This window comes from Arachis hypogaea, chromosome 3 (assembly GCF_003086295.3).
Source record: "Arachis hypogaea cultivar Tifrunner chromosome 3, arahy.Tifrunner.gnm2.J5K5, whole genome shotgun sequence".
Classification (NCBI taxonomy): domain Eukaryota; kingdom Viridiplantae; phylum Streptophyta; class Magnoliopsida; order Fabales; family Fabaceae; genus Arachis; species Arachis hypogaea.
In genome coordinates this window covers 139043171-139070700 of record NC_092038.1, presented here as the reverse complement: position 1 = coordinate 139070700, position 27530 = coordinate 139043171, and the positions used below count along the sequence as shown (strand labels likewise).

Below are 27530 nucleotides of genomic sequence, written 5' to 3'. Positions count from 1 at the left end.
TCTAATAAATAACACAATAATATGTTTAATTAAAGAGAAAGAAAAAGAGAAAAAGACAAAGACGCTGACTTTTAACACAATGGCTCCATCCAACACGCAATATCACACAAGTGAGAGAAACAATTTTAAATTAGGGGTGTTTAAATTAAATTACTATTCCATTCAAACCGAAAATAGATTAAAATTACACTAATTTAAATTGGATTGGATTTTATTTTTTATAAATCATTAAATTGGATCGGATTTGAATCTATTTTTCATAATCGATCCAATCCAATTTAAATCGCACAATATTTTATAATATTATCATTTTATTATTATATTTACAATCATACTTATAACATATTCAATTTGTTATATATTTTTATATTATTCATATATTATTATTATTTAATAAATATTTTATATTTAAAATATAATTTATTTATTTATTTTAACTAACTTATAATTTTATTTTTATTTTATATTATTATTAATTTTTTAAGATATTGTTGAGACTTGTTATGTCATTGTTAGTTATTTAAAATTTAATATTGAGACTTGTTATATATATTTAATTTTTTTTAATTTATAAAACCGCAAATCCAATTCAATTCAAACCGCTTGAAATAGGATCGGATCGGATCAAATTAAAAAAAAAAATCAATCCAAACCATACTACAAGTAAAATTAATATTTGAATCGAATGAGATTTCGACTTAAAACCAATTTAAACTGCACCGCAAACATCCTTATTTCAAATTATGCTTCATTTTTTTTCTTTAAAGTTAGACACAAAATACAAGAAAGCTGGTAAATTATGCTGTTCTAATGTTGTTCGTGATTACGGTAGTTATAAAATATTATTAAAATTAAAATTATTTTTTTTATATATTTTTTAATAATATTTTTTAAAATATTGCTAAAAATAATAAAAATGTGTTATTTTAATTTTAACAATACTTTTAAAATATTATAAATATCGTAGCATAAATATACTACATACAATGATTCAAGAAAACTGTTATAAGCCACGGAAAAGATTCTCTTAAATTGTTGTTAAACTAAAAAAAATGTTAAAGGACTATTAAAATTTATTATTTTTTAAATTTAATTTTTTTTAGTTTAGTAATTTAATAATATAAACCCACACTTTTAAATATTAATGACCAAAAATAATATATATATTCTAATAATCTTCTAATAACCTTCCTCAAAAAAAAAAAAAATCTAAGAATATTACTCCCAAATCTGAAAAAAAAATTTTGTTTGCAAGATCATTAACACCTTTTTTAACTTCTCGATTAATCTATGGCATCCCCAACTTATTGTACCTCATTTCTAAAAACTCTTTTCTAACCAACATCTGTTTAAAATATTGCCAATAAGTATTTTAATTATACTTTTTAAACATACATAAGTAAATTTTTTAATAAAATAGATAGATTTTATATTTTTTTAATGTATTGAATGTATTATTACATTAAAAATAGAGTCAAACTGTTTTAATTTAAATTTTTTTAACCAATGCTCTTAAGTTTTAAGACACTTTTTAGTTAATAATTAATTAAAGCAATTGTTGAAAAACAGTTTAAAATTAAAGATACTTGAATACATGAAGATTATTATTAAGATATATTTTCTTATATTTATACGAGTTTTGTCAATTTTTTTCTATTTTAACACACTATTTAGACTTCACGAAACTGCAGGCTAATTTTTTTTTGTTATAAAAGTAAGAGTGGTGTATTTTAATATTGTAATTTTTTGTGTTTTTTAAAATTGTGAAAAGTACACAAATCAGAGAGTCCGATTTCATTGCAGAAAGAGAGTACAAATCGGACCCAAAATTTTTTGAAATCAGACCCAAGATTTTCTGCCAGTACACAAATCGAACCCAGGATTTTTTGCTAGTACACAAATCGGACCCAGAATTTTCAGTACTTCTAATCGGACGGTCCAATTTCTCTTGGACAACCATCATACGCAAGTGAATCACCATACACCCTCATAACTCAGGTATACCATTCCTTTCACAATATTAAAAATAAAAAGTTCCGAAATTGCATGCCATCTTTACCAATTAAGTACATAATCTATATAAGAATAATCGTCATTAACCAAATCTTGTACCAGATTATATGATATGTATCTATCCATTGGTGAGTAAATGACAATGCAATGATGAAACAAACATTCAAGCCAATTAAGACCAATCAATGAATATTTATGATAATCATATGGAAGAAAAAAAGTACGTGGTTGAGAAAATCCAAGTCCACTTGCTCTCCATTCAGATTCAAAATGAATTGACGACATGACAGGGTATATTGTATAATGCATTTTCTCGTGGTGGTGAATATCCATCTTTGCAAATCAACTATTTTAGAAGCCACTTTTGGAAATCGGGCTCACTTTTTTAAAAAATATTATATATATGTACATACAAAATTAATTATTAAATTAGATATAATATATTTATATATGAGGAATGTTAGAGAGCCAGCAACTTTTATGTTTTATAACCATCAATTAGCCATCAATAATATTTTTAATGGTGTGAAATTACATTTAATGATGGGAGATCATTTACTTTTTATTTAATAGTTAAATACTGATCACAAAACAAAAAAATTACTGACCCCTAGACTTTCTTTTTTATATATTTATATATATTATTTTATATTTTTAATTAAACATTTTACTTATTATAATAATTAAATTTATTTATAATAATATAATTTTTTTATAAAATATTAAATATACTTTTTATATATAATAATTAATAATTAATTTTTAGTATATACATAACATTATTTTTACTTTTTCCTCCTCTTTTAAGGTTACAAACTCACAACACAAAAGTATATCCTCCGGCTTAACTAGCTAGCTATATATATCTGGGCAGGTATATATTAGGGTCGTAATATAACTTAATTTGGAGCCAAATATTCTTAACGGAGCTTTTTAACTTTTTAAGGATGATTAATGCCTTAAAGTGCTTTTGATGATTGTAGGACTCTCTAGTGTAATGAAATTGACTATAAAATAAAGGTGAATTCTACCCAACCCTCTCTAAAATAACATGTAAGTTACCTTTCATGATGTGTCACATTTTAATTGGTCATTACTTAACTATAGTTGGGTTATTTTGTAATTTATTATTTGAGATGGGTAATTGTATAATTTCTTAAAATATTAAAATTCTACCAATCTCTTTATACAGTACATCATTCCTTAACGAGTCGTTGAATTTCCATAGCTTGTAACTTCTTCGTTCTTCCCAGTATAGTCAGCACCGACTTCCAGTATAGTCAGCACCGACTTCATTGCTATCTCATGTCCTCTCACTCAATCTCTTTTTTTTTTTTTTTTTTACCATGGATCATTCCTTACCAATATAATTAATGGTTAGTTTGGTTATTAAATTTTTTTCATTAAAAATAATATATGGAATATATATTCATATGTAAAATATAATATAATATAATATAATAAATCTATTAAGAGTACTTAAAAGTATAACTAAAATCAGGAATATACAAATATAATAATAAAATTTGTACTCTAAACAGGTAAACATATCTTTTATCATACATAAATTATTTAAAAAAAATATAAATTGTTAAAATTAATAACACAAATTTAAAATGATAAAATTCAACTTTCTTACAAGTAATTTTTATAGTATTTTTATTCTTTTAATTTTTAATTTATTAATATTTTATTATTTAATTAATGATTAAACAAATTATTTTCATGAGAAATATTTTTTGTATAATCTTAAAGAAGAGACCAATATACCAATTTAAAAATTAATGTAAAAATGATATTTTAAATAAAAAATAGTTAATATTAAAATTTTTAAATACAAAAGCAAATTATATAGATATTCAGGATATAAATATAAAATACATGTTTAAAATAAATAAAAGAGACAAAAATAATTATTTATTTCTCATGAATACTTCCATTTTATCTGTTTTATTTATTTTATGCATATATTTTATATTTATTTTTTAAATATTTATACAAATTATTTTTATATTTAAATATTTTAATATTAAATATTTTTTATTTAAAATTTCATTTTTACTTTATTTTTTAAACTAATATATTGGTCTCTTCTATAAGATAATACAAAACATAATTTTTTATAAAAATAATTTGTTTAATCATTAATTAAATAATAAAGTACTAATAAATTGTAAATTAAAAGAATAAAAATATTATAACAAATACAGTAAAAAATTGGATTTTATTATTTTAAATTTGTATTATTAATTTTAATAATATATTTATTTTTTAAATAATTTATGTATGATAAAAAATATGTTTACTTGTTTAGAGTACAAATTTTATTATTATATTTATATATTCAAGATTTTAATTATACTTTTAAGTATTTTAAATAGATTTATTTTATTATATTATATTTTAAATATGAATATATATTCCATCTTGTAATTAAATAAATATATATTTTTTTAATGAAAAAATTTAATAACCGAACTAACCATTAATGATGTTGATGTTGGTAAAGAGTGATTTATGGCCAAAAAAAAAAGGGGGGGATTGAGTGAGAGGACAAGAGATAGCAATGAAGTCCGCGTTGGCTATACTGGGAAGAACAGGAAGTTACGAGTCATGGGAATTCAACGACCCGTTAAGAAATGATGCACTGTAGAAAGAGATTGCGTGGGAACGTGCTTCAATTAATGGGGTAGAATTTTAATATTTTAAGAAATTATACAATTACCCATCTCAAATAATAAATTATAAAATAACCCAACTATAGTTAAGTGATGACCAATTAAAATGTGACACATCATGAAGGGTAACTTACATGTTATTTTAGAGGGGGTTGGGTAGAATTCACCTAAAATAAAATGTCGCAAAGATTATAAAAGAAATTTTTAAGTAAATAAAATAAATATAATATTTACCAAATATATGTAATATAGAAGTATTTATACTTTTGCCTTACATTACATATTTTGTTTAATAAATTTTCTCAATTTATTTTAATTAATTTATTAAATGTGATCTTTTATCATTTAATTTTTTTATATATTTTTCTTAATTTTATTAAAAAATATATAATAAAAAATTACACTTTATACCAACAAATGAAAAAAAAAATTAAAAACATTTATTCCTTACTACAAAATTAAATAATTAAATAACAAAAATATATTACTTATCTCTTTTACAAATGAGATAAATAATAAAAGTTTATTATGTATATCTTGTTAATGCATGTAAACTATATATGTAATAATATTAATATATATGACAAAAATATAAAATTTTCATGTTTATGTATTTCGGTAAATATTATGTTATTTTATTTATATTAAAAAAATCCTAAAAGACAATTATCATTAGAAAAATAATATGATACATAGCTTTATATTAGCATCATGAAAATGTTATATAAGCATAATCATCACTTATTACATGCACATGCATTATTATTTTGTTATGTCTATAATAAGTCCAAAAAATAAGTATATATAAAATATATAATTTTTTAATATTTTAAAATTGGTAGGATCGGACAAGAGGTGGATTTAGTTTAATCTTGTTTATAATTTGGAGAATTTAAAAAGTTTAATCTTCAATGGGCCATTGATCATGGAGAGAAAAGAACCGACAAGTTGTGTTTGATGAGACATTTTGAGAATCTGCTATGTATATAGTTAACACAACTATCACCACATACATATCTTTCTCCCTGTTCTTGAGAACCTTTGTCACACTGGATTTGGATTTTGATATCATACGCTCCAAAAGAGTCACTATTACCCCAACTACAAATGCCACTGTGTTCAATAATTCATGGACTCTAAGTTCGATATAATTGGGCGTCAAATCACTCAGTGTGTTGCTCGAGTCAGAATAATTAACCATATATACGAGATTATGTAATAACCTTTGTAATTTGGACCATAATGTTTAGGTTTTATTTATTTGGTCAATACATACAGACGCCCAAGGAATAATGGAGAAGAGGGTTTACACGTTTTGAACATGTGACCGCAATAATATATACATATTTCAAATACTACCTAAGGTATCATCATTCCACTAAGCCTTACAAATTACAATAGATTGGCTGGGTTAGAGTTAGTTAGTCCAATTCATCTTGGTCTCATTCATCATATATATAATTCTTAAAACCTATCTTTTTTAAAAATATATGCCACTAATTATTAAAACATCTTAATAATATCAGAAAAATAGGCGATCACTTGATCATATTTGCAGTCATGTCACGGAATAGAAGAAACATTTGATTTATGTATGTAATCTTCTACAGGACCGTATCCTGGTTTATATAATATGATATGATGATGAGTGGCACAAGGAACTTTAATATTTTTTCACGAGGAGTGTGATAAGGACAGTAAATTAATTAACTATTATTAATATTTTTAATGATATAAAATTATATATAATAATATAAAATTATTCATTTTTTTTTTGTTATCTAAGTGCTGGATAAATTTTAATAAAATTATTTACCCTCAAGACTTTCTCTTTCTGCACCACCTCTCTCGAATCTTGATTGCATCTCTCATCCTACATCATCAGGGTTAATTTTTAATAGATTTAGAATTTTTAAAAGTGAAATTTGAATGACTAACAATTTAAAACAAAAAAAAAAAGAAAAATAATTAAAATTAGACTTAAATATAAGACAAATATTGTTATTACGCGTTGTTTCTCAATCAAATTATTTCCTGACCTCTTGAGAGAATAGAATTTGCATTTTGCTCTTTCTGTCCAAACTCCAAAGTGTAGTATACTTTAGATTTTTGTTTTTTTTTGGAATACTCACAGGATATCTGTAAAAAGACAATACGACACTTAGTACGTATCAAGAATATCTCTTTTTTGAAATCTCAAAAAGGAAGTTTAGGCTATACTTCATTCTTTTCTCTTAAGTTTATTTTATAAAATTAGTAATATTATCATTTTAGAATTGTCGGTTATTGATGTAGACATTATTAAATAATAACCGTCAGCTATAAAAAAAATGTTACCTATTTATATTCGTATCGAATTATATCAATAAATTGACCGTTTCAACCGAGATATATATTAGATTTAGTCGAATTATAATGATATATATCACTTTGATAGTGGCACTATTATCGTCATGTCCACAAAACCCCATTTTGGTGGTATTTATTATCATTATGGCTTAAACGCAAAGCAAACACTAGCATACTCCACATTTATGCATGAGCATCATGACATGCCGATGGCGATCACACCCCGCAGTATACAAGACAACAAAATTGAACTGGGATTCTTCTAGTTTCTGATCTAGCTATGGTGACTCTAATAACTATAATGTTTAATTTATATGTTTTGATACCATCGTTATAAATTTGATGTCATAACTTGCCATTATATATAATAATTTGACATTATGCACTATAACTCGGCGTTATACATTACAATCATACTCAACGGATTACATCCTAGAATAAACCAGACAATATCTCTTATTAAAACTTAATAACTACTCTTCAATTCAGACGATCAATAAAAACGTAACTGATCCTTTTTACCTCATCTATAAAGGTATGGCATCTTATTCTCAAGAGATATATTGAATTCACAATAGTAACTTAAGCATCGGAGTGTCTTTTGCAGGTACACTCCTCCTTTGTTCATACTCTCCCAAGACGTGATATCTCTCTGGACACAAGCTCGGATCTTTCAAGTCTATAGTCGGCGTTGAAGGAAACAACTCGGTGTTAACTCTCAGACACCGAGTTACATCCAGGTTACGTACACAAGAACAATTGGCGCCCACCGTGGGGCCGAAGACATAGTTCTTTTCTTTTTCATCGGCCTCACTGCTTCTACATCCGCACATGGCTGATCTCCCTCTGCCTACACCGTCCGAGCTTCTCCGGATGGTATATGAGTTGCAACAAGCCAACCAGTGCATGGCAGAAGAGAATCAAAGAATGGCAAATCAAATTGCTGAGCTAACTAATGCTCGGATCGAAAACAATGGTGCTCGTCAAGAACGAACAAAAGAATACAAATCTGGCCCAACACACGTATCCGAAATTACTCAGAATGAAGAAGGTCGAACTCAACAAAATGAAGAAGCTCGGCCAAAAGATGAAAATGCTGAGCCCAACAATTTTATTGGGCCATTCACGGCCGAAGTGATGAATTTCGAGCTTCCCATAAGGTTTACCTTACCGACTACATTAATCCCCTACAATAGGTTAGGAGATCCGAAGAAATATATCAAGAAGTTCAAATCCATAATGATAGTAAACGGTGCATCAGATAAAGTTTTATGCCGTTGTTTTCCATCTTACTTAGACGGTCCTGTACTTGATTGGTTTTGCTTTTTGCCTGCAGATTCTATTTTTCGTTTTAAGGAACTTGCGAAGATTTTCGAGGAGCATTTTGCTGGCTCGGCCATCTACCTGTATGATTCGGATTACCTAAACACAATCAAACAAGGTCGGAATGAAAGTCTTAAAGACTACATGACTCGTTTCACAAAGGTGGCAATGAGCATACCCGACCTCCACCCCGAGGTGCATCTGCACGCTATCAAAAGCAGGTTCCGACCAGGAAAATTCCAAGAGGCTATTGCTGTCGCCAAACCAAAAGTCTTGGCCGAATTTTGCGAAAAAGCGAAAGGTCAGATCGATATCGAGGAACTTCGACAAGCCCGGAAAGTAGAAAAACCCAGTACAAAGAAAAAGAAAAACCACAGGAGAGTAAGAAAAATTTTAAACTTACTCCCCGTTATGAATCCTATACTCAGTTCAATACCAAGTGTGACGACATCATTAAGGAGATCCTAAATTCCAAATTGTTCAAGCCACTACGGAAGGCCGGCAACTATCCAGATTCGAGGGTGCAGACAAATCAAAGTATTGCACTTTTCACCAGAAGCATGGACATCCTACTGACGAGTGTGTCATCGCCAAAGACCTTTTAGAGCGACTAGCACGGCAAGGCCATCTCAATAAATACATCGGTGGCCATATACAACGGCGTGCTCCTTCCACTGGCGACCATAACTCGGTAGGACAGCACAACCGAGACAAAGAAAGGACGAACACAAGTCATCCTGAACAACCGAGAGGAGTTATTAATTGTATTTCTTGAGGTTTTGTAGGTGGAGGCACTACAAGCTCAGCACGAAAACGCTCTTACCGAGCTATGCTATCCATAGAAGCCAGTCCAATCAATCCTCAAAGGCCTTCATATTTTTCTCAGATGACATTTCAAGCCTCCAACTTCAATACAACTACAACAAATCTAGATGACCTTGTTGTAATCTCCATCCAGTTAGGAGATATTTTAGTTAAAAAAGTACTACTGGACCCGGAGAGCAGTGCTGATGTTCTTTTCTATTCAACATTCTAGAAGATGAAACTAATGCTATAACCTTCCCCTGGAGACCTAGTCGGATTTCAGGTGAAAGGGTCTCAATTTTGGGATCTGTGTGGTTTGCAACCACACTTAGTGAGAGTCATCCTTTATAAAAAATTTTAGATATTCAATACTTAGTTGTAGAATGTTTTAGCCCTTACAATTTGATCCTTGGCCGACCTTTCTTGAATAAGTTCGGTGCTATAGTATCCACAATTCATCTCTGTGTTAAGTTTCATGTGCAAGACGATCTTATCGCAACAATTCATAGCCATGTCTGTGAAGCTCGTCAATGTTACCACAATAGTCTAAAAAGACCCAACCGAAGTGTCAACGCCCAAGTAAACAGCATAAGCAATAAGGACGAACTCCCAGTTTTGGCCGAGCTTGATCCAAGGGCGGATGTTCTCGAATGCCCAACCCCAACAGAAAACTTACAAAAATTTATTTTGCAGATAGCTCGGAAAAATTCAATTATGTAGGAACTACACTAAGCTTGGAAGAGAAAGGCTCATTTCAAACATTCTTACATCAGAATGCTGACTTATTTGCATGGACACCTGTAGACATGCCTGGCATTGACCCATTAGTCATCTCTCATAAGCTGGCATTGGATCCCTCTGTCCGACCTATAGCATAGAAGAAGTGAGACCTAGGCCTTGAAAGAAAGCAAGCCTCTCTAGAAGAGACTAAAAAGCTAATCAATGCCGGCTTCATACAAGAGATTAGATTCAAAACTTGGTTGGCTAACGTCGTCATGGTAAAAAAATATAATGGTAAATGGCACATGTGTGTTGATTTCACTTATCTCAACAAAGCATGTCCAAAAGATTCCTATCCCTTACCATCTATTGATTGCTTGGTAGATAATGCTTCAGGTTATCAAACACTGAGTTTCATGGATGCATATTCTGGCTATAACCAGATTCTAATGCATCCATCCGATCAAAGTAAAACTGCATTTATTACTAAATATGGAAATTACTACTATAAAGTTATGCCATTTGGACTTAAGAATGTAGGAGCAACATATTAACGCCTTATGAACAAGGTATTTGTAGCATAGATCGGAAAAAAACTAGAAGTTTATGTCGATGACATGGTCGCCAAAACAAAGCTCGGCGACAATCATCTTGACGACCTTGCAAAAATATTCAATCAAATACGCAAATACAATATGCGACTCAATCCTGAGAAGTGTGCTTTTGGTGTACAAGGAGGAAAATTCCTCGGTTTTATGTTCACCAACTGCGATATCGAAGCCAATCCAAAAAAATGCCGAGCTATATTGGACATGGCGAGCCTGCAAACAATTAAAGAAGTCCAACAGTTAACAGGGAGACTTGCTGCACTCTCTAGATTCCTACCTTGTTTAGCTTCTAAATCTTTCTGTTTCTTTCAAACGCTAAAAAAGAAAAAAAGATTTTCAATGGACGGATGAATGTGAAAATATTTTCACAACTATAAAAAGCACTCTTTCAAAACCACCTATTTTGCAAACACCCCTTCAAGGGGAACCACTCTACTTATATTTATCAGTTACTGACTAGGCCATAAGCTCTGTTCTTATTGCAGAGAGATAGAAACAACAACAGCCGATCTATTTTACTAGCAAGACTCTGCAACATGCTGAACTTCACTATCCTAAGATCGAGAAGCTAGCTTTAGCTTTGGTGTTCTCAGCCCGACAACTTCGGTCATATTTTCAAAGCCATGTCGTCTATGTTCGCACAGATCAACATTTATGACAAGTTCTCCAAAAACCAGAATTAGCTGGCCGATTAGTTAAATGGTCGGTTGAGCTCTCCAAATTCGACATCAGATACCAGGGACGAGGTCCAATAAAGTATCAATATTTGGCAGATTTCATCGCCGAATTCACAGTCCCAAATTCCATTGATGATTCAACTCAATGGTCTTTGTATGTAGATGACTCATCTAATCCCCATGGGTGTGGCGTTTAGGTTTTACTTGAAGATGGCAATGGTTATGTCATAGAGCAATCTTTACACCTTTCTTTCAAAGCGAGTAACAATCAAACTAAGTATGAAGCTCTAATCGCCGGTCTTAAACTCGCCGCCGATCTAAATATTACCGAACTCAACGTATACTGTGACTCCTTACTCATCGTTCAACAGGTAAATAACTTATATCAGGTAAAGATCCTTTATTATCCAAATACCTTGCTATTATTCAGAGCTTAATTACAAAGTTCTCCAAAATTGAAATTCAACACATACCTCGTGAACATAATAGCCGAGTTGATATCCTATCTAAGCTCGCTAGTACACAAAAAACTACTTCTTCCCTTCACCAATTCACACTACTTAAACCAAGTATAGATCTAACCGAAATTCTAAGTGTTATACAGGATGCAGATTGGCGAACACCCTATATAAACTACCTCAGGACTGGGATATTACTAGACAACATTAAAAATACCCGGAAATTTTGCCGACAAGCTTCATTTTTTACAATATATAGCAATTGCCTATATAGACAAGGATTCTCTCGTCTTCTGCTTAAATGTCTTTCCAGGTCAGATCCCGAACTTGCGCTTGCCGAGGCACACAAGGGAATATGTGGGACACACCTCGGAGACCGAAGTTTGTCCTAAAAAATACTCCGATCTGGTTTCTATTGGCCGACATTGCAGAAAAGACTGTAAAACAAAGGTAAAAGGTTGTGACAATTGCCAAAAGCACAGTCCGATAACACACCTACCAGCTGAAATCCTTCACAATTCCGACTTAAGTTGGCCCTTCAATCAATGGGGGCTCGACATCCTCGGTCCTTTCCCTTTAGCGATAGGGCAGGTAAAATTTTTAATAGTAGCAATTGATTACTTCTCCAAATGGTTAGAGGCATAGCCCCTAGTAAAGATCACATCACAACAAATGGTTTCCTTTGTATAAAAGAATATTATCTGTAGATTCGGCGTACCTCGGCACATTATCACTGATAATGGTCGCCAGTTTGCCGATCATAAATTAACCTCCTTTTTGCAGGATTTAAAAATCAGACAACATTTTCATCGGTAGAACACCCGCAGACAAATGGCTTAGTCGAGGCTGCAAATAAAGTTATCTTACATGCTTTGAGAAAAAAAACTTGACGATGCCAAGGGTCTCTAGGCCGAATTAATACCGGAGGTCATATGGGGATACAATACCACCATCCACTCAACAACAAAGGAAATGCCTTTCTGTCTAGTGTATGGTTCGGACGCAATGATACCTGTCGAAATCTCCCAAGTCTCATTCCGAACTCAAATGGCAACCATACTATAGCAGATACAGCTTGTCAACATGACCTAAATACCATTGAAGAAATTTGAACTTCGGCAGCCATCAAACACCGAGCTATGCAACATCATATAGCTCGGCGATACAACCAGAAACTTCACCCAAGGTCCTTCCAGGTAAACCACTTGGTGCTCAAACAAACCGAAAAAGTCAGAAAACCCCCTTCACACGGGAAGCTCGCCGCAAACTGGGAAGGCCCTTTCCGAGTTGTTGAAGTCCTCGAAAATGGAGCTTATAGATTGCAATCTCTGGATGGTACAAATTTACCCAATACTTGGAATGTTTCCTCCTTAAAACAATATTTCAGTTAAAAGTCAGGGTCAGGCAAGTACTCTTTCTCCTACTCACAAGATTTTTTCCGAAAAGAGTTTTGCTTGGAGAGGTTTTAACGAGATTTGCCTACCTGCACCTTTGTAACCAAAGGTCTATCAATACATATGGAATCCTATATTTTTAATTTATTCTATCTTGCTTTGAGCATCTTTTTCTTTTCAAATTCAAGTTGTTCCCCTGCCGACTTCTACTCATAATAATCGGACTTCGCCGATTAACTTACAATATGCCGATCTATGTTCAACAATCCATCTTCTTAATTATATCTTTATCGGATATAAGCATCAAACAACTATTGACTAAGGTCAAACAAACATACTATAAGGTATCATAATCAAACAAACTATTGGCTAAGGTCAAGCAAACACACAAACATTTAAACATATTACTATCAAGACAGATCATGCAAACGTCTTTACCGGACACACCGCAACTAAAAATGATTTTCACAAACGCATCTAAACCATCAAATTGTGTTTATAAATCAAAATAATATAAAGTTCACGATATCTCTATCTAGAGCAAACCAACCTATAAGCAAATAAAGAACCAAGTTCAACAAATATACAAACACATTTTAGAACTAAAAATTACTCAATATTTTCATCTTCTTCTTCAGCTGCACCATCGTCGTCTACCATAGCTCCATCTTGAATTATCTTCCTTGGATCCATCCGAGAAAAATCAAACTCAGGAGCAAGGAACTTTGCCTGTTGTGAAGATCGCTAAAACCCTTCCACAAACGAATCCAGGATCTCCGCTTCCTTACACTTCTCCATCTCCTTCAATTTTGCTATCACTTCAATCATTCGAGTACTCATATTAGAGGGGTCGGCTTCCTTCTTCTTCATATCTTCAACCTCCTTTGCATAATTTTCTTTTGTCAGTCTTAACTCTTTCTCAATCTCAAATACCTTGGTTTCCAATTCAGTTACCCTAGCATTCTTTAAATCCAACTCCTCTTTTAATTTAGGATCTTTCTTTTGCTTGGAAATTTTTCGATGTTTCTTTTTCCTGGCTGCACCCTAAGCTCGCTAGCCGAAGACCAACCACCTTGAACGAAAACACAAAAACCATAAAAGATATGTCTATCTATATATAAACCACAATCAAACAAATAACAAACAAATACCTGCATATATTGATCAATGGCGACGTCTCCAATCTTGTCCGCCAAATTCACATCTGCCGGGGTCTGACAAACCTCGTTGGCAACAACCATGTAAGGATAATCCTTCCCCTACAAAGACGAGCCATCGCTTTGACCAGCAACGTCATGCAATTTCTTCTGATTCTAAAAAAAACCATGAACCTCTTCAATTGGAACCTCATCTTTATCTTCCTCAGAACCCTCAGACAAGTCCACCACATCAGCTTTCCTCTTTTTCAAAATAAATTTTCTCCTTCTCGATTTAGGCTGATTCACCTCACCAGCACCAACAGCTTTATCCGCCTTTGAAGTCGAACCCTCCTTCTCGAGGTTTTTACTTTTCACCTGAGCCCTTAAGGTCGCCGTGGATACCCCGGGATATTTTCCTCTTGAAAGCAAATAAATTCAAACAATGAACACAATGTTTAAATTTTATCCACACAACAATATTTTAGAAAGCTCACCTAAATAATCTATCACTGCCTGCCTATTTTCATCCCATTGCAGCAGATCAAACACCGATATCAGTTTTCTTCGGTCGATTACTTCCACCAAATACTCAATAATACATTCATTTCTTGGAGTTATTTTTTCAAATCCGAGGATATTCTGCGGTTCCGAACACCACCACAAAGAAATTTTTTCCCTAAATCCTGATCTAAGTAGAACGGAAAGTCATCCTCAACACTTCTCACTTTTAGATACATTTCTTTAAAGTCTTTAAAAGAAGACTTGTATAGCTTAAAAATAGCAAAACCTGGCAAACTATTCAGGTTAATCCAACCACCTTTCCAGACACCTTTAGCCTGGAACTGGGAAAAGAAAAGCTCCAATGTAGGTTTCTCTTCCAGATATTCCATCAACACCTTAAAGCTTCGTAAGAAACCCATCTATTGGGATGAAGCTGAGACGGGGCACAGTTCAACTGACTCAACACTTGACACTGAAATTCTAAAAATGGGATTTTTACTCTTAGCTCCTCTAAAATACAGCTATACAGGAAGAAAAATTCAAAACCCTCCCCTCTATGATATACACAGTCATCACTGGAACAGGGTATCAACTCAACGTAAATCCCAAAACCTACATTCACTATCTTTTTCAAATCTATCTCTTTCATAGCTTCCACATCTGTGAACAACGATGTGCGCCCTTTTACATCTTCATTAACCCAATCATATGACCAGTCCACTTTTCCCTTCTTCTCTTTCTCTCTCTCGAAACCCATTCTCAAAAACAAAAAACTCAAAAAGATGAAGAAAACAGAAGACACAAATACAAGAGAACTAGAGCATACCTCTTTTACTCATTTCTTTTCCAGCAACCTTCAACAAGCAATTTTAACCCAAATGAAATAATGGTTTAGGAAGAAACTATTTGAATTCCAATAAAGTTAAGCAAGGGTAACCACCACCGGTTAAGTTCCACACGTCTAACCTATCAATCAAACCACCTGGCATTGGAAATGACAAACCCTTTAATACCATCATTACTTATCTCTCTCTTAATTTAAAACAGTTACTTTTCCAAAATCAATTGTTCAATATTATTTTTAATAAACCATCTTGAACTGGGGGCTCTAAGGTTAATTCCAACGGCCGAGTTATGAACTCACTCAATGGCTGACTTATGATTCATTAAAAGCTCAACCTGCTTCATTAAAACGTACTCCTAGGCCAAGCTTGGGGGCTATGATACGACCGTTACAAATCCGATGTCATAACTCGGCATTATATACAATAACTCGGCATTATGCACCATAACTCGGCGTTATATGTTACAATCATACTCGATGGACTACATCCTGGAATAAAAACGTCCGACCAGACAATATCTCTTATTAAAACCTAATAACTACTCTTCAATTCAGACGATCAACAGAAACCGACCCTTTTTACCTCACCTATAAAAGTATGGCATCTTATCCTCAAGAGATATACTAAATTTACAATACTAACTTAAGCATCGGAGTGCCTTTTGCAGGTACACTCCTCCTTTGTTCATACTCTCCCAAGACGTGATATCTCTCTAGACACAAACTCGGATCTTTTAAGTCTATAACTCGACGTTGAAAGAAATAACTCGACATTGACTCTCAGATACCAAATTACGTCCAGATTACGTACACAAGAACATTTCTCAATAAGAATAATCGAATCCTAGCTACCATGTGAAGCAGGCCCTCTAATTTATACCAACTATTTATACTAATATAATTAAACCATCAACACTGACTTGTTAAATTGTCAACCTTCGTGTATACAGTTCTTAAATAGGAATTGCTTGAGCTACTTATCAATATTTAGCCCATATGATCGATGCAGCAAAATAATATTGTTGCACGCGGGTCACGGAGGACACTTGCCATGCTCATGTGACTGGTAGTGGAGTTCGGAGACGTCATATCCCTACCTCTTACAATATATGCCACCTTCAAATTGAAACTCTATTCTATATCTTGGCGGCTATAATTATATATTGAGCATATGATGATCTGATCTGTTTGATTTTTAATTATTAAGTGACCAGCACAACCTAATGACCAAAGTAAACAAGCTATGGTCAACTTAAAATATGTGAGACTATATATCATTTTAAATAGAAAAATGATAGATACTTAGTAAAGTTTATTATTTTTTATTAGTATTAGCCAGCAATGTTTAAAATATGAATTAAAAGTATGTTATTAAATTACTAAATTAAAGTAATTAGATTAATAATTAAAAATACAGACAAAAATAATAAATTCTATTAGTCTATAATTTTTTTAAAAATATTCTTCTACTATATACTAATATAACTAATACAAAAAAAGTTTTAAAATTTTAAGATAGTAACAAACTAAAAATACCTATGAATTGGTTTTGCTATATTTATTTAATAGAGTAAAATATCGTTTTTATCATCAATGTTTGGAGTAGGTCCTATTTTTATTCGATCTCTAATATTTAAATTATTATATTTGTATTTCTAATGTTTAAAAATAATTTTAATGTTATCCTGCCGTCAATTACACTAACAGAACAATGACAGATTTGACTACGTGGACATTAGTTTCCATCATGGCAAACCATCCCCTTGTTACCGTTAGGGAAAAAATGGATAAAAAAATAAATATATAATAACAATAAATTTTTTGAAAGGATAAAAAACTCTAAATTGCAAAATGTTCCCCTGATTCGATCTCTTCTCTGCATTCCATCTTCTCCTCCTCCTCTCTTGTTTTTGTCGTTGATTCCATGGCTTCACAGTAAGGCTCCCAAGGCACGAGCAGTAATAGCTCAAGGTTGAAGTTGCAACCAGGCCCGTCGAAGAAAAATATGTTATTATGGTCAGAGGTCCGTGCTTGCTACTTCATCCACTGTAGAGAATCTTAGATGTAGATTCTGGGACTGTGTCAACTATGGAGTAAGTACAAAATATTGTATTTCTGCTGATAGTTATAGCTTGAAGATAATTGTTTATGTGACTGGTTTGTGTTGTTTTTTGGATTAGATTGAGGAAGAACGTGGGTACTTTTGTGAGCTGAGCCAGAGGATGATCTAGAAATTGCAAAATTGAGAAGAAAAGTCACTACTTTGAAGAATAAATTGGCAACAAATTAATTGATGTTTATTTTTGCAGTATCAGTTGCTCTAGTAGGATGGACAGTTGCACTATTCTTACTATGTGAAAAGATGACTTTCTCTAGAAATTAGAGGTTTTTATTACAATGAAACTAGAGAATTTAAGATAGAAGAATATGATTATAATTTTGTTCTATATTTTGTTAATAGGTAGGAATCAACTTGGTTTAATTTGTAGTTCCTTATATCATCTAATTATGAATGAAATGCATACTTAAGTGCAATTATGTCTTTAATTTCTATTTTTGTAATACAGTAATTCCACAACTATTTTGGCTTGTAGATAAATATATGACAACTAACATTTCATCAAAAGAACATAACATAATATTTTGCTTAGTGAGCATAATGTTGCAATAATTCGATAACATAGTCATTTGATTAAGATTGTGGTATTAAAGGTCTTAGCCATATATACTAATATGACTAAAAGAGTATTTAAGATAATAGCTTCACAAAAAAAAAAAAAAAGAACTACATCAAAAAACACAGTTTGTGACTCAAAACAAAAAGCAAAAGTATCAACTAGTTTGCAACATAATGTAACTGAACTAGTAGTTTCACTACATTTTCTTCCATTCCCTTGCGTAGTTGTGCTTGTTGTGGCAACTCGTCAACTGCTATGTTTGTTCATTTTTCATCTTGCGACAATAAACATATCACTCACAGCCATCCATACAAGTCACCTTCACCCTGTGAAGATCAACCTTGCTGAACCGCAAACCTCGACCAATATGCACAGCATATGCAGTAGCACAATCCTTGAACTCCTCTATTGACATATACAGAGTTTTCACTTTCCATTTGCATTCACTCATGTTCTTCAAATTCTTGTGAATTGGATACTTTTTCCTTACCATGTTATCCTCGTCATCACTAAAAGGTACATCCAGGAAGTCTTCACTGTTATAACTCTCATTGTCGTTACCTAATTCCCCAACATTTTTCTCTTTTTCCTTTGTTGAAGCCTCTTCTTGTGAAGAATGTCTATTGGTCTGACTAGGAACAACTTCCCTTTCCTCTTCTCCTCTGAATGTTAACATTTATTAACCCTTCAGCACCTTCTCTATTATCATCACTGTCAGCAAATTCAATCTTCAAAGCACTATTGTCTAATTCATGCCTACCCTTTGATTCAGAACTCCATGAATCATCACTGCTAGAGTCTCCACCCTCCTCTTCATAGTCATCATCCTCAGATGTCTCACACCTTTCTTCTCCATCAGACTCAATAGACCTTACTTTCTCACATGATTCCTCAACCATTGTCTCGGCATGTGGCACTTCACTTGCTCAAGCATTGTCCTGCCCAAGTTCAAGCTAACATCATGGCCCTTATACACAACAACTGGACCAGGCCCAACTATCTTAGCTTTGTCCCCTTACATCTTGTTAGACTTCACTTGTCTTGTGAATAACATAAAGCTCAACCATCTCCTCCTTAACACCAATACTTGCCATATGTCGATTGCATCTTTGTCAGTTCTCATCATCTGCAGACCTTCTTCTGTCCCAACTTTACATGATTTATATTACATGGCAGCAATGTCCTTCTTCAAATAACCTTATTTGCAGACTATTTCAAACACCTTGATTAGACTCCACTCATCCTCATTACAATAGTCCACAATAGTACTCTCCCCACCCAAATATCTCAGAGGCCCTCCTTCAAACCCAAATCTCTTTTGATGAAAAACTTTGACACTAAAATAACTAATGTCTTTTGCCAAGTCCCTGTTAGATGTACTAACCATCATCAAAAAAACGAGAATAATTAGGCCACAATGTATAGGTGCAACAGTTCACACCCTAAAAAACCCAGCATCGTCAACAGATTCAAAGAAAAAAATTAGTCCTAATTAATCACCACACTAAATAAACCCTTTTCCCCAACAACCACATAAATATTACACTCACGATAACCCTATGTGTTACCATTTATCATAGTATGCATTATTAAGTACACAATAAACATGAAAGGTAGTTTGTACAAACTGTTACACTTTATTTGAATTTACTCTGCTGTGAAGACCTACACGCAGCAATACTCTCCTTCACAAACAAAATCGATCAACAATCTATCTTTAAAGTGCAAGCATTCATAGTGTTATAACTCGGAGAAAAATAGTGATAGGGTTCATAAGGCTCTGTAGAATGAAAAGTTACGCTCTTTTCTTTTTCCTTCTTAGTGATGTTTCATATAGATAAAGAAACATTAGGCGCGAACATTCCACACGTGTTAATACACTCATTTGGAGCAGAGAGAATTATTGTTCACGTAGGCATGCAACTCCGTCACTGTTCTGTTTGTGTAATTAGCGGCAGGATAACATTGAAGCCGTCTTTAAATGTTAGGGACACAAATAAGACAATTTAAACATTAGTAACATAAATAAAATTTATCTCAAACGTTGAAAACAAAAAGCGATACTTTACTCTATTTAATATTTACAAATTATTTGAAACGTAATTTTGTAATTCTATACCTATAATTATTAGAACTTAATTATTATAGCTTTTTCCCGCTATACGTACACTGTCTTATGAAAAGTATTATTTTTTATAAAATTGCTATTTATCCATTAAAATTAGTTACTAAAATTAGTTATTATATATTTATGTATAAATATGTTATAGTTTAATTTATTTTTAATATATTTTATATTTTAATGTATATTTTATTTTAGTAACTGATTTTAATAATTAATTTTAGTATATATTTAACATCGTTGTATTTTTTATTTTTTTTTTCTAAAAAAAATTTGAAGTTGATTAATTAAAATAATGTGCGTGATTCTTCTTTATTATTATGAGATTAGAAATATATATGATTTTGTCATTTTGTGATGGACCAATATTTTAACCACTTACCCTTCAGGCCTTCACCAAATCCCAGTTGGTACCTAGCTAGATCAATACTTAAATATATGTGCGAGTGTTTTTGCTTCGTCCTAAATTCGACTCCAGATTCCATAATTGGTAAGCCGGACTTTTTTTAATGGGAAAAGAGGACAAATTGACTTTATATGGGGAGTGAATTCTTTTTAGTAAAAAAAAATTAAATGATATTTAATGTAAGATTTTATCTTTTATTGTTTTTTTTTTATTTAATTTTAGTCTCACTTATAAAATAAAAAATGAAAGATCACATTTTATTCTTTCAAATGTTAAAAAAATAGAGATGATCCATTTTTTTTTATATGAGAATGGTCTAAGTGAAGTGGCTACTCAGTAGGCTTAGCTGTAGAATTATTATATGACCAACTTTACCATCATGCCCCTATGCATCAATTTTGGCTTTTATTGAAGACGCAATATATATGGCTTAACTTCATTTATTATTCCATGACATGCAAGACGACCAATAATTTTAATTCATTATTCAAGCAATAATATTGGGCGTCACAATATTGATACCATCATAATTATAAGGGAGATTATAGCGTACAGAGCTTATTTTGGTACAGAGATAAAGAGATTTTCGTTTTTTTAATAGATAAATGACACATGGCACTATTTTTCTTGTGAGGGAGCAACTGAGCTAAGGCTGTTTTAGGAATGAAGGGTGGCTGGCTTGTAATGTGATGGAGCTGCAACTATACAAAAGATTGGGTGAGGCTTAATGGGCTTGACAAAGGGCTCTTTGATATAAACAAAATATAAACAATGTTCTCATTAATATTAAAGAATACGGCATTAAAACTAATTGGAAGAAAATGTGAAAAATAAGTAACAACCAAACTAAGTAGAAAACAAAATAAACAATGGAAATGCATAAGTATATTTGAAATGGAATACATAGATTTGGTGAACAATAATCAACATTACTATTAATAACAACAACAAATTACATCTTAAAGTGATCCTTAAAACTTATAAATTGTACTGATTTAATTCTCGATTTACAAAAATTGTATTATTTATATCTTTGACATTATACAAAATTAGAATAAAATCCATACATTATGCAAACTCAAATAAATGATAGTAACAATTAATAATTATTTTAAAATAATTTTAAATACATAATTATGAATACAAGTAAAAAAATATTTTATGAAATAATAAAAATTTAATCACATAAAAATATACATTATAAATTTATAAAAATTTTAAGGCTCATAGTTATTTATATAATATCAAAGATTATTTTTACTAAAAATATTATATATACATTAAAAAAGTAATCATTATATATTTATGTAAATACTTGTACTGTTTCATTTTTAATATGTATTTTATAGGGATAAATACTGTTATGGTTCTTAAGGTTTATGGTCAAAATTAAATTCGTCTCCAACGTTATTTTGGATTTAAAATCGTCCTAACGTTATTTTTTTATATTAAAATAGTCCTTTTGACTTTTTATAGATAAAAGTAACCTCCACCACCACCACCTTTTTATCACAACCACCATCTTCCTTACTCCAACCAAATACCAATAATCAGATTCAAGAACACAATATTCAACGCCAACAATAACACATTATTCAAATTCAAAAACAACAACATCAAATTCAACATACAATAAAAAGAAAATCAGAAAAATAACAGAAGCAGAAGTAGAAGCAGAATCAGAAGCAGAAGCCAAAGCCAAAACAGAAGCAAAAGTCGAATCGAAAGCAGAAGCATAAGCAGAAGCAGAATTGGCGAGGTACAGCGGCAATGACGTGAAGTGGCGGCGAGGTCAGTAGCAGCAACACCACCACCACCATCACCTCCCCGAGGATGACGAGGAATACGAGGAAGGTGAGGGTCAGGTGCATTGCTGTGAGGGGGAGTCACGGTGATGGCGAGGGAGAGTCACAACGCTGCAAGGGCGACGGTGAATCGCGACGCTACAAGGGCGACGGTGAATCGCGGTGCTGCAAGGGCAACAGTGAGTCGCGATCGCGACGGCCAGGCACGGTGAGGCTTCCTTGTCTTTAAGTCTCTGCTTCTCTTTCTCTCTCTTCTGAAGATGTCAATGAGAAAAAGGGGTGATGAACACCCCCTCATCTTCCCTTCCCCTCTTCCTCCCCCCGGCGTTCTTTCCTTTTTTTAATTTATATTTTTTATTAGGAGTAATTTAATAATAAAATTAAAATTTTTATTAAAATTGATGATTTTAATACCAAAAATAATATTGAGGATGATTTTAAATCCAAAATAATGTTGGGGACGAATTTGATTTTTATCTTGTCATGTTGTCTTCTTGGAGTATCACATGTTTTCTCATTTTTTCTCCTTTGGGTATATTCCTCCCACTCAGTCTCCTTTCTTCACTAACCCCAATGTTGACCTTTTTCCTAGTGATGATTCTACATGTTCTATCTCGGGTCATCCTCTACAGCCTCCTGCTCTTCCGCCATCTCCATCTCCCGATGATTCCAGACCGAATGGCGATCCCACTCCTACCGTCATGCCTCCTCCTCTCACTCGTTCTTCTAGGGTAAAGAATCCACCTCCTCATCTTCTTGTTCATTATTGCTTTTCTACTATTCTTCATCAACATGAACCTAAGTCATTTAGAGAAGTCTCAACAAATCCAAATTGGCAACAAGCAATGCAGGAAGAAATACAGGCACTTGAAAAAGCACACACTTTGAATTTGGTTGATCCTCCTTCTAATTAGGAAGTTGTGGACAGTAGATGGGTATACAAGATCAAGACTCGCTCCGATGGCTCTATTGACCGTTATAAGGCACGCTTGGTTGTTCAAGGTTGTACGCAAGAGTATGGTATTGACTATGAAGAGACTTTTGCTCCTGTTGCTCGTCTCACATCTGTTAGAGCTCTTCTTGCCATTACTACGGTAAAAAATGGGTATAAAACGAATATATTTGGGTGTAAAATGAAGATATTTGGGTGTATTTTTATTCTGATGAGTTCTGCATAATTCAGAACTCTTCCTCTTCCTCCTCTTCATAATTTTTTTGGGAGGAAAAAATCAAACAAAGAAGAAAAAAATACATAATGTTGCAAAATCAAAAGAAGAAGGAGGAGAAACACGACGATGAAGATGAAACACGCGAAGAAAAAGGAGGAGAAACACAAAGAAGGAGGAGAAGAAGAAGGAAGAAGAGGAGGAGGAGGAGAAACGCGAAGAAAAATGACAGTTGTGGTTTTCATCAAGGAAGAAGAAGAAGAGTCGTTCATAATGGTGAGTAGCGCGCTTTGGAAACAGGAAGTGGTTAAGTAACGTGCGTGTATTTATTCTTAAATGTGGGAATTTAATGCGCGTGTGTTTTGTTAGATTTGTGCCAACTTGTAAGATTTATAAACAAAAAAAGCTTGTATGTGTAGTATACCTGTAAAACAAATTACTTTTGTTAAAGACAAATAAAAATGGATTTATTGAAAAGCATCACACTGTATATAGAAGCCAATTTAACCCTAAGAGAATAAATATTTTTTTCTTTTAACTGTTATCGATATATATATATATATATATATATATATATATATATATATATATATATATATATATAAACTCTTTTAATATTGTATCTAAATTATATACTCAAGGTAAGCAACTCTAAAAGTGACAATCTAGCCTAAAAATAATAACAATCCTTTATTATTATTTATTAACTCTAAAAGTGACAATCTAGCCTAAAAATAATAACGATCCTTTATTATTACTTATTAATAGTAATTGAGTATATGAATAACCTTATAAATAGAATTAATTAAATTTTAACTGAAAACAACTTATACTCATAAGAAGTGTTAAATATATAATATTATATATTAATATAAAATCACATAAAAATGATTTATTATTATTATTATTATTATTATTATTATTATTATTATTATTATTATTATTCTAGATAATATATGATATGACCATGACTATTTAAGATTTTATAATTTATTTAATAATAATTAAAGAAAAATAAATATTTTATTTAATATTTGGATCCTGAATTCAATCGCTCAAAGAAAGTAATAAGATACTCATAGATAGAATGTTACATAATTTAAAATATAAAATCCTTTATATAACTGATCAGCCAAGCTAAGCCAACCTTTTAACAAGTTATGGGTTAGCAGCTTTGATTCTTATAAAAAGATAACAGAAACACGTGTCTCAAAATTAGTATACGAAAAAAAATATCTGTATATTAGCTCTGTACCGTAGTGTTACCCTAATTATAATAGAAAATATTTAGTAACTAAAACAAATTAATAAAAAATTTAAAATTTATTTTATTTAATATTTATTAATTATTAATGTTAAATAAGATCAATTTTAACTATTTTTTATTTGATTTTCTTAACATTAGCATATTATAACCGTATTTTACTTCACGAATCCTTTTGTTAAATAGCCTCCTCTATTACTCCTTTTTAGATTGAACCTCGACTTTTTCTTTTTTGTAATTTTATATATCTTTTAATTCTGAGCAAGAAAGTTTTAATATCACTTAATTCTATCTAACAAATTAAATATTTGTATTTTTGGTAAAAAAATATTATTACAGGTGATTTTGACCGGAAAAAAATTGTTTGGTTTTGAATATTTTTTTTATCGTTGGTTCAATAAGAAATAATATTGATCCCACACTCATGACAAATAAATTTCTATAATAGTTTTTGAAATTTATGGGATTATTTAATTTGATTTTCGAAGTTCTAATTTTTTTATAATAGTCTCCTAAATTGAATTTTGGACACCATAATGATTCTTGAACTCATCTCTGATGAATATTTTATAAAATTTATGGGATTATTTAATTTGATTTTCGAAGTTCTAATTTTTTATAATAGTCTCCTAAATTGAATTTTGGACACCATAATGATTATTGAACTCATCTCTGATGATGATTCAGCGATTCAGTACTAATGTGACTATCATGTGCCATACTAGACCCACTTTGGTCCCTCATTGACCCCACACCTTACTCCTACGCCATCCTCCTTTCTTTCCCCTCCCTCTTCATCACACTTTGCTCTTCTTGTCATCTCTCTCCCCTCTCCTCTCATCCTTAACTCTCTCCATCCTTCTCTCCCTCTCCTTCGACATACCTTACCTTATTTTTCGCTACCTCTCCTACACCCTCTCATCCCTCGCCTCACGGTCCATCCCCATCCCGCACAGCTGCATAGGTTTGTCGCCACTTTTTACCAATCCCATCCCACTCGAATCGGAGCAGTTCTGGCTGAATGAATACGATATATTTGAGACGGTGTTCTCATCTGGCACCACTTTTACATCAAATGAAGATAAAAAAATCTATTGTGCATAATAGGGGTTTACGCGGATCAGATCGGATTTGATATGACCAAAATTTTGATCCGATCCGCATTAAAATCATCGGATCGGATCCAATATCCGCATTTTTTAAGGTTGGATCCGATCCGCTCATTTGCGGATCGGATTGGATATCGAATATATCTACAAAACACAAAAATATTTTTGAAAGCTTATTTTTATTAAAAAAATATCAATAAAATTTATTTTTTCTATTCTTTTAAATATGATTACTCTTAAAATAAATAATATTAAACATATTTTTCTTAAATAATAAATTAAAATAATACAACATATATGATAATTATTAATTGAAATAAAACATAAAAAGAATATTTACTTATTTATTTCTTTATTTTTGCGGACACGCGGATATGCGGATACCAACACAAAATTCGCAATCCGATCCAATTCGATTCGATCTGAAAGCCTTGCGGATCGGATCCATATCCACAATTTTCGGATCGAATTCGAATAAACACCGCGGATATGCGGATCGGATCCGATTCATGAACACCCCTACTGCATAACAAAATTTAAATTGCAACCAGCAAAATTCAAATTTTTCTCTACAATTTTACGATGAGCTTGTTATATTTGAGTACTTACGCTTTGGCTAATAGACTGTGATGCATAGTTGAAGGAGGAAAGCTTTGATATACAAAAATCGATGTCCAAGCAACTACATTTGGCATGGTGATTCATCATGGGACCGAGTTTGGATTGAATTGGAATAATGATGTCGTTTTTGGCACTGTTGTTTTGGAAGGAGTTGGAGTAATTGAAATCAAGGAAGGAATCAATTTCTGAGAAGAACATCTCCCTTGATTTCATGTCTAGGGCGTTCATGAACTTTAATTTGAGCCGTAGTTTGGGTTAGAGATGAGTCAGGCGGCGTCATCATTAGGAAATCTGTCGGAGAGAATGCCATTGTTGGCGGCGTCAGTTGGGATAACAAAGCTGAAGGAGGTGGCAGAGACTTTGACAATGGAGTCGGCAAAGTTAAAGAAGGACTTGACGGAAACACGCTCGTAGCGGTGGGCGAAGGAAAGGAGAGGAGGGTGGTGGAGGAGAAGAAAAGGAGGAGTGTGGGATCAAAGTGGGTCTAACCTAACATATGATAGTGACATTAGTACTGAGTCGCTGAGTCATCACCGGAAATGAGATCAGGGACCATCATGGTGTCCGAAGTTCAATCTAAAAGAACACTATAGTAAAATTAAAATTTCAAAAATCAAATTAAATAATTTTGTAAATTTCAAGAACTATTATGAAACTTTACTTGAATCATGACTAACATACAGTGGTACGCCAATACGAGTAAACTTGCGAAGAAAAAAATAAACAAAACTAATCCATCATCACAAATTTGGATCTTCTAAATTCTGAATTTTCACTTTAAAGAATAAAGTATAATCTCTTACTCTTGAATAGTTTCTCTCTTATGTGTTTTCTTTTTGTCTCACTTATAA

At 32.0% G+C, this 27530-nt stretch overlaps 1 long non-coding RNA gene and 1 pseudogene across 1 annotated transcript; one reads left to right on the top strand and one right to left on the bottom strand.

Annotated features, from left to right (window-relative positions):
- Positions 1-17349: 17349 nt before the first annotated feature.
- On the top strand, positions 17350-18059 carry LOC112736095 (uncharacterized). The gene is made up of 2 exons (XR_003168721.2): positions 17350-17601; positions 17689-18059. It is a non-coding gene; the product is annotated as an uncharacterized lncRNA (long non-coding RNA).
- Positions 18060-25857: 7798 nt separating this feature from the next.
- Positions 25858-27104, bottom strand: LOC112735619 (zinc finger protein CONSTANS-LIKE 5-like; annotated as a pseudogene).
- Positions 27105-27530: the final 426 nt, after the last annotated feature.